The 13,946-nt window shown below is 38.4% G+C and overlaps 1 pseudogene; it reads left to right on the plus strand.

The window, feature by feature from the left end:
- The first annotated feature begins 11,771 nt into the window (after positions 1–11,771).
- Positions 11,772–13,472, plus strand: LOC103673179 (annotated as a pseudogene).
- The last annotated feature ends 474 nt before the right edge of the window (positions 13,473–13,946 follow it).

Below are 13,946 nucleotides of genomic sequence, written 5' to 3' on the forward strand. Positions count from 1 at the left end.
GCAGTAGTAAAATGAGTGAGTATATATATTTTTAATTGTAAATTTGTCATGTGGAGTAGTCACTGGGATTAATGTAAATCTTGTAAACATAAACATAACTTCTGTTTAGTGATCCATTTGGCATTTAGTACTCCATTTGATCTATTTTGCATCGTAAATAAATTTGTTTCTACGGAGCACAATAATATTATGGGTCTGTAATGCTTCAGGTCAAATCTTGGGTCCACTTACTGATGGTGTGAACTTGAGTAGCTAGACTTACCATGTCTCAGTCATCTAAGAATTTTTGTGAAGATTAAGTCAAGATTTTGACTATTGTCTGCCCATAATGATAATAATAATAAAAATACTTATAGCTAACACATACATCACTGTCTTCCTACATAGCTTAATAATATATATATATAAATGACTTATTAAATGAGTTGATCAATATATCAACTCATTTAATCCTTACTAAAACCCTATGTGGTTGGCCTGTTATTTCTACTGATGAAGAAATTGAAGGATTCCTGGGGCCTCAGCTCCCTCTCACTTATGTCTGAATACTCCCATGGTTTGTTTCATGTATGTTTTTTTTTTTTAAAGATTTTATTTATTTGACAGAGATAGAGACAGCCAGTGAGAGAGGGAACACAAGCAGGGGGAGTGGGAGAGGAAGAAGCAGGCTCACAGCAGAGGAGCCTGATGTGGGGCTCGATCCCAAGACCCTGGGATCATGCCCTGAGCCGAAGGCAGACGCTTAACCGCTGTGCCACCCAGGCGCCCCTGTTTCATGTATGTTTCTAAACTAATCTGTCTATTACATTCAGTCTCTATACTTTTGACTTCCTGGTATATTAGGTTTCTGGGGCTTCCATAACGAAATACCACTGAAAGGGTGGCTTAAACAACACAGTTTTATTCTCTCATAGTTCTGGAGGCTGAAAGTCTAAGATCAAAGTGTCAGTAGTCTTAATTTCTTCTGAGGCCTTTTTCTTTGACTTGCAGAGGCTGCCTTCTTGCTGTGCCCTCACGTGGTCTTTTCTCTGTGCATGGTGTCTCTTTCATGTGTCTGAATTTCCTCTTCCTATGAAAACACCAGTCAGATTGGGTGAAGGCCCACCCTAATGGACTCAATTTAATCACTTATTTAAAGACCCCCATCTCCAATTATAGTCACATTATGAGGTACTGGGGGTTAGGGCATCAGTATATGAATTGGGGGGGGGGCACAGTTCAGTCTGTAACACTTGCCATGACTCATTAGTTCCACAATGATGACCTTTGCCTAATAAGTCTTTTGAAGGTTAATTAGGACCATTGTGTGAAGACCCTTGATGTATTAGATGTGTGTTCCAGGCAGAAACAAGTAGAAGCCTCCTCACTTTTTGTCTAGGGATCTGATCAGTGCAGCCTGTACCCCCCGACTGTCCGACAGTCCTTGAAGACAGCTCCTTCAGTTTCTGTTTCAGCCCTTCTCTCCACAGGCCTTGGACTCAAGTCTGCAGAGATACCTGTTCTCTCCTCTCTGTCAGGTAGGCATTTGCTCACAGACTTCCCACATTCTTAAACAAAACTACAAACCCTCATGTAATTTTACTTTTCTAATCCCCTCCAGTTAATTTGCCAGATAGCCCTAGCAACTTTCGAGTCTCAGTTTGTGATATTGATGACATTTAAAATTAAATAAAATGCACTATAGATATATTATGAGGAGGAGAAATTCTATTCCAGTGTTCCTGGTTGCTTGGGTCTCTGGGTAATAGACTTATAGCATATTAACGGATCCTGCAAACCTCATAATAAAACTTCCTTGCCATAGGATCTCCCAGGGAAAACTTGAAGGCATAAACTTACAAAATGTTTGTAGGTTTCCATATTGCAATAACTTCTCCAGAATCCTAATTCTTCCCATCTTTTTTTTTTTTAATAAAGGCAGATAAGGGAAGAAGACTTTGACTCCTCTGACCTCAAGTTCATAGTCTTCAAGCAATCTTTTTAATCATATTTGGTTTTTTTTTAATTTGTGGAAATCATAGATCAAAAATAGAAGAGGAAAAAATGCACTTTTTGGAGGATCGTAAGGTTTCTACAGCAATTATCTGGGACAACAAAAGGTACACGTAGACATTATGCACAAAATACGTTATGCCAGGCTGCTTTGAAGGCATGCTGTTCTGGAACAGATAGAAAAGGAAGCAAAGAGATGAGATGTTTAGATTCTTTGTCTTTCAGAATGCCTACTTGGCATGAATCATAAAATCGGACTCAACCTTGTCTTTCAAAGTCCTCTCAACAACATAGTTTTATTATTTTTAGGTTAATTTTAGGATTTATCTAATTAAATACTATATTAGTGTTTTACTGATGTGCCGCCTTTGTGTTTCCGTGCAATAATAAACTTTATATTTACAGAAATAAATCAACAAAGCAACAAATCATACCTTTGTTCCCACAATGGTTGACTGAAATGACAAGGAAGTATAATCCTAGACCAACTGGATTTTGTTTAACAAACTATACATTTTAAAAAACCCAAATTGAGGGGCGCCTGGGTGGCACAGCGGTTAAGCGTCTGCCTTCGGCTTAGGGCGTGATCCCAGCGTTATGGGATCGAGCCCCACATCAGTCTCCTCCACTGTGAGCCTGCTTCTTCCTCTCCCACTCCCCCTGCTTGTGTTCCCTCTCTTGCTGGCTGTCTCTATCTCTGTCAAATAAATAAATAAAATCTTTAAAAAAAAAAACCAAATTGCATCATTTATAAGCTGTAATACTATTCTAATGTACTGGATAATTGTTTAATTTGTGTGTATGTGTGGCCAAAATAGACAAGGCACAATTATAAGAATACTTACTTATAATTAGTTACATTCATAAAAGTGCTGTGGGTCATAACATTTATGGGCTCTGTATTAATCCTATTTTTTGACATTATTATAATATTAATAGCAAATACATAATGCATACTTACTACGGACCAGTCTGTGATTGACTGACTGATTGATAGTAAGATCTATGCCCAGGGTGGGGCTTGGACTCACGATCACGAGATCAGGAGTCTCATGCTCTACCAACTGAAGCAGCCAGGTGCCCCACCAGCCTGTGTTTTAAGTCTTGACTTGCACTATTTCATTTAGTGCTTAAAAATGCCCTGTAAGTTAGATACTTTTATTACCTTCAGTGACCAAGGGGAATAAAAGAGGAAAAAGAAATCTTTGATCAATTGACAATACTTGAAAGATATGTTTGTTGTATGTTGTCTATTGAGTATGTAATAGGCATTAGGTAAATGTCTGTGGATGAATAAATGGATGGATGTGTGAACAGGAAGTCAAGGCCACTGGAAAAGAAGCATAGGGCAAAAAGAAGAGCCTGACTCAAAAATTGTGATGTGGTTGGTGAGTGCCTGCCAACTGACAAGGTGCTTGCTGAATGTAACCCTTCTAACAAATCGCCAGACACATGTGCTGGTTTTCTGGAGTATGCTTTTAGGATCTTAGTATGAAGATCCTGTTAAAAGTTACCAAATACCTGAGTCCTGCCCCAAGGAAATATAATCTGCTTCTCCAGGTGGCATAAACAATGCTGTCAGAGAACATCAGTGGAAGACTTTGGGGTTATGAAATGTAGGACTTCAAAGCACAGATAACATTTTCATTCATAATTTCTTTTTTCCCATGAACATGTGGTACATGAAAAAAGAAGGAAATATGGGAGGTGAACAGCTGGTTATGCAGATGGTGTTGAATTGAATTTGGATTTCTGTATCATGGCTTAAGTTTCTGGAATGCTAGGCTCTTGGCTATGGGTAGAATTATTTCTCACAGGGACATGGAAGAATGTGTTTGCATGTGGGCTAGCAGTCATGATTAAAGCGTTTCAAATGGAACATAATATTGCAGAAAGTGTTTGAAGATTCAAAGCAACAGATCATTCCCCCAGATTCTCTAGGACTCAGTTGAACACTTTTCCAGCTTTCCTGTTTGATCCCCATTAGCACCTTCCAGTTCTTAACTCAGATTTGTCCTCACTTCTCACTTGGTCCTTTTCTTGGCCTTTTCCATAGTTAACTTGTTATGTCTCACCAAATCACTTCTTCCTTTGCTTTCACCTCCTCCTCTGTTTCCCAGAGATGCTATTTTATGTCCCTGTTACAGCATGGGCTATTAACTCTTTGCTTACTTGTCTATATCCATCACAAGGATGTGATCTTCCTGAGTAGGACATTTTGTATTATACAACTTTGTATTTTCAGGGTTTAGGCCAATGCCTTGACTGTTTCAGGGGTCTCATAAATATTTGTTGAATGATAAATGCAGAATTAAATGAAGCAGTAAGTTTCTTTTCAGCTTAGTCAGGAAGAGTAGGCAGTCACCATTTGATTGAGGCTATTTAGAAGAACAAAATGTTACAAGTCGTTCTGGTTGGAGATCACAGAGCTCTACAGTACAGCAAATTTAAGATTATCTGTGTGTTAAACTCTTTTCTAAAAATGTAGTAAAACCAGATTTTAACATTAGATGATGTTAGTCAAGACAGAGTACTTAAGAACAATTTGCATTTAGGACTGAATTCAAAAAAATTCTTCCACATAAATCATTAAAGTATTAAAACACTAACACTCTAAATACGTAGACGAATGATAAAATTCAGGTCTTTTAAAAGCAACTCCCTGGAAAAGGAAACAATTTGAAGGTTAAAAAAAAACAAAATCTGCAGCAGGCATAGATTCTGAAATCACTGGACCTTTGTCAGTTGAACTTGCCATAAGCTATGAAAGGGTTTTTTACTCTCCAATACATGTTAGTGTTGTGTTAAACTTTAACACTTGGTAGGAGAGATGCTTAATTGGGAAAATAACTATAGAAAAAGTTTTCAAGATGAGGGTTGTCAAAGTAAATGAAGAAGGAAGGACTTAGAAAGTGGGCTTACTCTTAGCAAAGACTCTTTAAATTGGGAGGGGGTATGAGATAAGAGAGAGTGACAAAGAGAATTCGAATATATTAAGAATACACTTTATCTTAATGATCAAACTAAGTGTATTCTTAGAACCACATGACCTAGGACACCACCCCCAAGAAACTTTCATTCTGAAGCACAAGATATAGTTTCTGTGAAATAATGAGTTACTTATCATAGGGACTATCTTATTTCAACCATATTTTCCCGCAATCTGTACCAAAGAAAACAACACTTGACCAATATTTATAGATTTGAATATAGGTGCAGTTTTAATATAAAGTAAAGAAAAATTTGGAAGACACCACAGGGTTATGATGATGGCAGCCAACAGTGATAGATTCACCCTTACCTCTCTTTCATTTGAACAAGTCAAGGAAATACACAGAATCTAGGATTAAAAATATCTGTAATCTAGGAAAATTACTTACAATCTTACAAACTTCAGAAGGAAGTTATAATAACCAAACATAAATGGGACATTGAGGCAGATACTTGAACTGAGAATAGGGGGTGGGAAGAGAGTTTGACCCATTGCACGGTGATTCCATTTCACTTTCCAACCAGAGGTGTATGGTCATTTATCTACTGGACTCAGTAACTTTCTGAGAGCAAGAAAATTTCCATTCTCCACATTCTCCTACAGTATTTCACTTTCTAGTTATCAGTAGCCCACAAACCCAGGAAGATTATACTGTTGGAAATAAATATACACAGGCTATGGTGGCTTTCCACCTGTGGTAGATTTTTTCAGTAATATCACCCAATTTGTTCAAATCTCCCTGTAACCATTCCCATAGATAACACCCTCAAACCCTGAATCTGAGCTTGAACACGTGCCTCCTTTGGCCACTGGGACAATGGCAAATGTAACCCGACCTGAGGCCTGACAAGTACTTGCTGCCCTTGGATCCCAGAGACATCATGTTAAAATGCCCAAGCTAGGCTGCTGGAATGATGAGACAAGGAATGGAGGAGAATTGAGACACCTCAGCCAACGACTGCCACCCAGCAGATTGACCACAGACACAGAGATTGGTAGCATTGGCCCAGACCTGAAGAAACACAATAGACTTACAAAATCATGAGGGAACTACAGTTGTGGTTGTTTTAAGACACTGTTTTGGGATTGTTTATTATGCAGCAAAAGTCAAGCAATGTGCTTTCTGAAACATGAAATAGGTATAGCATGGATCATTGCAAAAAAAACTATGTGCTGCATCTAGAATGTGTAAATCAGACATGTCTACATAGATATTCATTCGTTCATTCAAACATGCATTGGATGTATATTGTGTGCCTGACATCTTGCTGGGGACACAGCCATGAGCAAAAGAGAGCATGTTCTTGAACTCAGTAAGCTTCAAGCAAAGAATAAATAAGGTAACAAAAATTTAATTTCAGAGAGTGGTAAGGAAAATAACAATGAAGAGAGATAATGATATTAGAGGGACTGAGTTAGTTGAAATGGTCACAGAAAACCTCCCCAAAAGACAATATTTTGGCAGAAGCCTAGATGCCAAGACGGAACCATCCATACAAGGATCTAGGGAACAGCATTTCCAGCAGAGGGTATTGCAAGTGTAAGGACCTGAGGAATGAAAGTGTGCTGGAGGAATAGGAAGAAGGCCAGTGGAGCTGGGAGTTCAGCAATCCAAAGAATGGTGGCAAGAGTTGAGGTTGATGACATTGGCAGAAGCCAGATTTTAAACATCTTCTTGGCCATGGTAATAGTTTGGATTTTATTCTAAATATAATATAAAACCATTTATATCATTCAAACATAAGAGTAACAGTGTTTGTATTTCATTATTGGAAGGCCACTTCCAATAGGCAGGTAAGGTGGAAAGCAGAGGAACTGCTAAGAAGGCTGTGTGATCATGGTGGCTTGGTCTACGGTGTTTTTGTTGTTGTTGGTTTGGTTTGGTTTGTTTGTTTTGCTGGATGTAGTGGTTAGACTCAAGTATTTTGAAGGTAGAACTATAACACACCAACTTATTAAATATGGAAGTTGAGGGAGGAAAGTTCCAGCATGACCTCATCTTAACTAACTTCATCTGCAAAAACCCTATTTCCAAATGTCACATTCTGAGATTTTGAGTGGACATGGATTTAGGGGGAAGACACTATTTAAGCCAGTACAAAATCCAAACCTCAGCTCAAAAAATAGAAGGACAAAATAAAACTTTATTAAACTACAAAGAAAAGAAAACACTTTTAAGATGATAGTGCATATCTTAAATCAATGTTTTTCACTTAATTAATACAACAGCCAAGTTACTCTTGCTGACATCAGAATCAAGGTAAGGAAACCTGTTATGACTCTTAGTAGTTGTTATTATCTGGAAATTTTGCCCAAATGTGAAATGGAAACATAAGTGTATATAAAATACATATAAATTTGAGAGACAATAAAGAAGGTATATATGATATATAGCTTAAATAGGAATATTATATAATACACTTAAGCAACATATTATATTATGTATTACCACCATGTATAAACACCATTAACTTTGAGTCCTCCCCTTTTCTAAAGTTAATAGTAGATGGTAATACTCTACGCCAACAAAACACAATAGAATCAGCTACCCTTGTAACAAATAAGAATGCTGTAAAGTGATAGGATGTAAAAGAATACAGAAAAATTAATAATTTCTCTGTATTCCTAAGTTTGAAAACACTGAAACTACCATTTTAAAAGAAATATAATTCACATTGGCAATAAAGTATAGTATACCTGGCATGTTATTTTAATGAAACATTGATTTTTTTTCCCTGTTTATATACATATCGATTGTGGAAGCATGGAAAAACAAAAAGAAGTGAATTTAAAAATCATAAAATCCTATCCCTATTAGCATGTCCTCTTAATTTCTATTCTCTCCCCACTTCACTAATGCACTCCAAACCTGTATCTATGTATAAAACTGTACATTAAAAATTTTTTAGATCTTTTCATCCATAACTTAGAAGGGTCTGAGACATTACCCTACTCGCAAGCTAACAAGTTTTTCTGCCACAGTGAATGGATGCTGGCTGAAGACATAAGACTTCTGGCTCAGAGGGAAAAACACCCTATTGCTCTTAGCAACAGGATAGCCGAGTACACAGCTCTCACAGGGCGACACAAAGGGGCCCAGCGACGTCTGCACATCGTACTGTGGAGAACAACCACAAGCTTAGGGAATCTACATCGTTTATTATAGCAGTTCACTTGCCAGGACTTTTCCCCAGAGAGAGATGTGCTCAGCCTTCGCTCCAGAAGGAGACACTGCTTCTATACCCCAAGCCTGTTTTCTATACAGACATTCTTGAAAAGGTATTCAAACAAGGCAGCCAGTGCTCACAAATTGTGCAGAAATGAGACCGCCCAAGAACACCCCCCAAATCCAGTTTTTTTAAATCCAGTTTTTTAAACCAGTTCTTTTTCTACGTAATTATCCACCCTTAATATGCTTTTGTATTCTAAAATGGTATTAAGGATGACTTCAATTTCTGAACCTAGAAGGGTACTATGAATTTAATTTTATTTAGTTCTACTTTAACTAGAAATGATTGAAATAACTAAGAGTTATTACCTTTATATTATTATGGAAAAATAACAATAATATTGTGTGATGACATATAAAAATAATGCCAATCATCATTCCTACTTGCAACAGTGGGTGTAGTGTTTATTTTCTGTTATAAAATTGATGGACTGCAAAGAAAGAGATTAGAAGAAATGAATTAAATGATTCATTTTCAAATGTAGGCAGGGTGAAGTGGAATTGGTTTCTGAGAAAAAAGATGTCAACAGAAATGCCCATGAAGTATCATCCCTTAATGGCAAGGACTTCCTGGACATCAGAACACCTAAATCAGGTAGAAGAACTCTGTGGAGGTGCTGGATATACCAACTGTTACGGTTCGAGGAACAAAAATAGACTCAACATGAAATACCCACCTTCAAGGCTACCGAACACGGGACACCTACATCGAGGCTACTGAGCAACAGGTAAGGAAGCTAGTTCACAAACGTCCCTATTTCTGACCCAAAAGAGCCTGAGAATGGGCTTCTTTCTGAAGCATTTTATCAAGATTAAAAATACTCTGCCCACTTTCTCTACATTTTACCAGATTGAGTGTATCTATTTATAACCGTGCAACGAACATACAAACTATGTGTTTAGGCATAAAACGTTGTGATGAATAAATTTATAAGAGGAAAAATGCTGTGCCTCTGTTACTGTCGCTCTTTCCTCCCTGAAATCTCATTTTATAGAATAAGCTACAGAAGGATATTGGTTGTCCTTCAGGACTTCACATCTTAAACACTTCTGAGTGTGTTTCCAGAGAACCGCAATGTCTAGGATTCTGACTTTGTGGGAGGAGTACTCCTACAACCGGTCTGTGGTGACTTGTGGTTTCAAGTCCAAGCCCAGGAGCCAGGCTTCCAGAGTTCAAATGCTGGATCTGCCACATACCATCTGGTGATCTTTATCTTACTACTTAAGCTCTCTGCCTTAGTTTCCTCAGCTGAGAAATGGTGGTAGTAATCATGCTTTCTTCACAGGGTTGGTGTAAGGATTAAGTAATTATAATGTCTGGCACATAATAACAATACACTATTATCTGCATGTGGGCTAACTACTACCTTTACATACGGTAGAGGCAAGAAGCAAGGCATTGGTCATTGGTCAGCGACTTTAGAAGTTACAGAGCAGACTTTAGAAGTAACAGAAGTTACAGTGCTGTGTGAACAGTATATGTCGGGGCAAGATTGTGCTATGAGGTCATTAGAAGCTGGTCATCTGGCTGGATTGTTAGCCAGATGGTCTCCGTTCAGAGACTGCCTGAAGCATTTTCTTTTACTAAGACATTATTATTATTATTATTATTATTATTATTGTTAATTTTAAAGCAGTTTAAGTTTCACAGCAAAAATGGGGGGAAGTTACAGAAATTTCCTATATATCCCTTTGTAGGGATGGCTGACAATACTGACTCCATATTAGCTACTCCATCTTGTTTATGTCTGTGCAATGGCCTTCCGGTAGGCCCCTTGGAGGTTATTGTATATCCTGACTGGAATGCAGGAAGACTTGTTCTGATCTTCCCTAAGGCTGTTGATAACTAGTAGAGATAACACAGTTCTTCCCCTCCCTCCCCTCTGGCACACAGATGGCATCACTTTAGATAACTAGTAGCCCCTCCCTCTATAAAATCCAGACTTTGCAGAGAATAACTGCTTAGTGCCTGGATCACCTGCCCACCTGACCCCCTCCCTGTCAGCGAGTTACCCTGAATAAAATTGTGTAGGTGGCGTGGAATGGCTTGCTTTGCTTTTTGTTCTCAAAGTGCCTTCTTAGTGTGGAAGATACTTTACTGCCCCTCCTCCGCCTTCTAACACCTCTGCTCACACGCTTGGGAGTCTCTCTCGTTATCAACATTCCCCACCAAAGTTGAACATCTGTTACAATGGATGAATCCACATTGATATATCATAATCACCCAACCTCCACAGTTTACATTATGGTTTGCATAGTTAACATTCTTGGTGGTGTACATTCTATGGGTTTGGACAAATGTAAAATGACATGTATCCATCACTATAATATCATACAGAGTATTTTCCCTGCATTAAAAATCCTGTGTTCTCCTTATTCATCCTTCCCTTCTCTCCGACTCATGGCAACCACTTGTCTTTTTACTGTTCCCATAGTTTTAGTTTTTACTGCTTCCACAGTTTTACTGTTTCCCTAGTTTTGCTTTTGCTTTTTTTTTTTTTTTATGGTATGGAATCATACAGTATATAGCCCCTTCAGAGTGGATTCTTTCACTTAAAAATATGCATTTAAGAGTCCTCCGTGTCTTTTCATGGCTCGGTAGCTCGTTTCTTTTTAGCACTCAATAATATTCCATTGTCCAGATATACTACAGTTTATTTATCCATTCACCTACTGAAGGACATCTTGGTTACTTGGAAGTTTTAGCAATTATGAATCAAGCTGTTATAAACACCCATGTGTAGATTTTTGTGTAGACATAAGTTTTCAATTCCTTTGGGTAAATACTAAGGAGTACGATTGCTGGATCATATGGTAAGAGTATGTTTGGTTTTGTTACAGGATTTTTTCTCTGTTGGTGCTGAAAAGGTTGCCATCAGGGTTTCTAAATCTAGGGGTTTTCATGGGTTTGTCAGTGGGCTGTTTTAATCTGATGAACCCTCCCTACTCCTGTCATCCAATCAGGTTTTTGTCACCTATCTATCACGTGGGAAAGGGTGGAGGACTCCTCCCAGGGTAGTGTAAAATCTTTTTAAGGGTGGTTTCCTCCTAGTGTGGAGGCCCCTTGTCCCTGCCTGCCTGCCTTCCAACTATCCTTCATCAGTTTTATAAGAAATTGCTAACCTGTCTTCCAAAATGGCTATACCCTTTTGTATTGCCACTAGCAACGAGTGGAGTTCCTCTTGCTCTCCCTCCTCACAGGCATTTTGTGTTGTCAGTGTTCTGGATTTTGGCCATTCTAATAGATAATGTAGTGGAATCTCACTATTGTTTTAATTCGCATTTCCTTGATGACATATGATGTTGAGCATATTTTCACATGCTTTTTTGCCATCTGTACATCTTCTTTGTGAGGTCTATTAAGGTCCTTGTACATTTTTCAGTTGGGTTGTTCATTTTCTTATTGTTGAGTTTTAAGACTTCTTTGTCTATTTTGGATAAGTTCTTTATCAGATGTGTCTCATAAATATTTTGTCACAGTCTGGCTTGGTCTTCTCATTCTCTTGGCATTGTCTTTCAGTGAGCAGAGGTTTTTAATTTTAATGAAGTCCAGCTTATCAGTTATTACTTTCATGGATCATGCCTTTGGTGTTATATCTAAAAAGTCATGGTCATGCCAAATGTTGTCGAGGTTTTTTTCCTATGTTATTTTCTAGGTGTTTAATAGCTTTTTGTTTTATATTTAGATCTATGATTTATTTTGAATTGATTTTTATAAAGGGTAAGAGGATTGTCTAGATACACTGGTTTTTTTTTTTTTTTGCATGTGATGTCCAATTGTTCCATTGTTCAACCACTATTGAAAAGACAGTCTTTGCTTTGCCTCATTGTATTGCCTTTGCTGCTGTATCTTAGATCAGTTCACTGTATTTATGTGAGTCTATTTCTGTGTTCTCTATTCTGTTCCAGTGATTCTTCTGCCAACACCACACTGTCCTGATGACTGTAGCTTTATAGTAAGTCTCAAAGTCAGTGTCATACTTCCAACTTTGTTAATCTCATTCAATATTGAGCTAGCTGTTTCTTGAAGTGTTTTTTTAGAGAGTATATCTCTGAAGACTTGCTTCTGCAGCTTTACAATATTTTACAAACACTCAAGTGCTCCTCATGCATCTCCTTGAAAGGAGTGGGGTTACTATGTACTTAATCATCTCAATCTCAATAAGCCTTACTCAAGTATGACAGATATATGGATTACAAAAATGGAAAAGTTTGAATTCTGAGACTCAAAGAACTTATATTGTATTAGGAAAGCTACTTGTATAAACATATGTTGCAGTACCACATGATAACTGCAGAAATAGTGATTACTCCAATGTGTGGTGTGGAGAAAGGCTAAGTATCAGCTTCAGTGGAGGAGGTTAGGGAAGGCTTGACTGGTAATAGAGATGATTAAATTGGTTCTTGATGAAGGAGTGGAGGCACCAGTGGCTGAAGAGGCAGTGGTAGCAGTGGCAGTGGCTCTGGAGGCCCCAGTGCAGGTCCTGACTTTGGCCCCAGTCCCACCATGGTGATGCTCACTGAGCTGCTGGTGCTCCTGGCCACCCTTCTGGCCACAGCCGTGGGCTACTTCACCAGGATCCACAGGCACGAAGAGGAGTACTTCTTGGAGCAGGTCACCTCGGGCACCAAGATGGGCTTCATCTTCGAGATGGCAGACGGCAGCTTCTTACCGACATCGATGTGGAGATGACAGGGCCTGATAATAAAAGAATTTATAAAGGAGACTGAGATGTCAGTGGGAAATACACATTTGCTGCTGACATAGATGGAACACAGTAGGTTTTGTTTTAGCAACAGGATGCTACCATGACTCCAAATATACTGATGTTCTCCATTGATATTGGGGAGGTCCCCAGAGGACAAGACATGGAAATAGAAGCTCACCAGAACAAGCTGGAAGAAATGATCAATGAGCTGGCAGGGGTGGCGGCAGCTGCCAAGCATGAACAGGAGTCCATGGAAGTTCAGGAGAGGATGCACAGACAGATCAACAATGGCACAAGCAGCAGAGTGGTCCTCTGGGCCTTCGTTGAAGTTCTTGTTCTCGTTGCCATGACACTGGGACAGTTCAACTACCTGAAGAAATGTTTGAAGTCTGGAGGGTTGTTGAAAAAGACTTTTTTGGATGATCTCAAAATCGTAATTCACCATTTACCAAACATCTTTGTCATACCAATGTCATTAGTTTCTACAGTTTTTTCAGAAAGGTACTTATGTACAGTTATGTACTCACAGTGCATGTTTCTTTGTGATTAGTAGATATTGGGGAAAACACCTTTTTAGGAAAGTTATGGTGAAAATTTGACACTTGATTGGTGTAATTTTTTATTTGAATTCTGCCTCCATTATACAGGCCTGTCAGAACTCAAACACTGTAAATGAAATATAGGCATATAGTCCTGATTATATCTTCTTTTCCTTTTGTTTTCACGATAAAATGCAGTCTGTTCAGACTAGTACTTTACTGATAGTACTTTAACGAAAATGCCTGCATTCTTTGGATCCCTTGTCCTACAGTTCGAGTCATTATAGATTCATTCTGCTGAGTCCTTATGAGAAACAGCAGTCTGAATCTTGACATTTTCTACCCAGCCTATTGGCAGAGCTCTGACTGGAGCATAGGACCAGGCTGGTACTTTTATACTTGTCTGTCTTGTGTTTTCCATTAAAAATAAGACGTAAACCAACAACGTTTTTCCCGCCTAAATTTGTATGTTGAACGTTAGGACT

Source organism: Ursus maritimus, unplaced genomic scaffold, assembly GCF_017311325.1.
Source record: "Ursus maritimus isolate PB19 unplaced genomic scaffold, ASM1731132v1 scaffold_4, whole genome shotgun sequence".
Taxonomy (NCBI): Eukaryota; Metazoa; Chordata; class Mammalia; order Carnivora; family Ursidae; genus Ursus; species Ursus maritimus.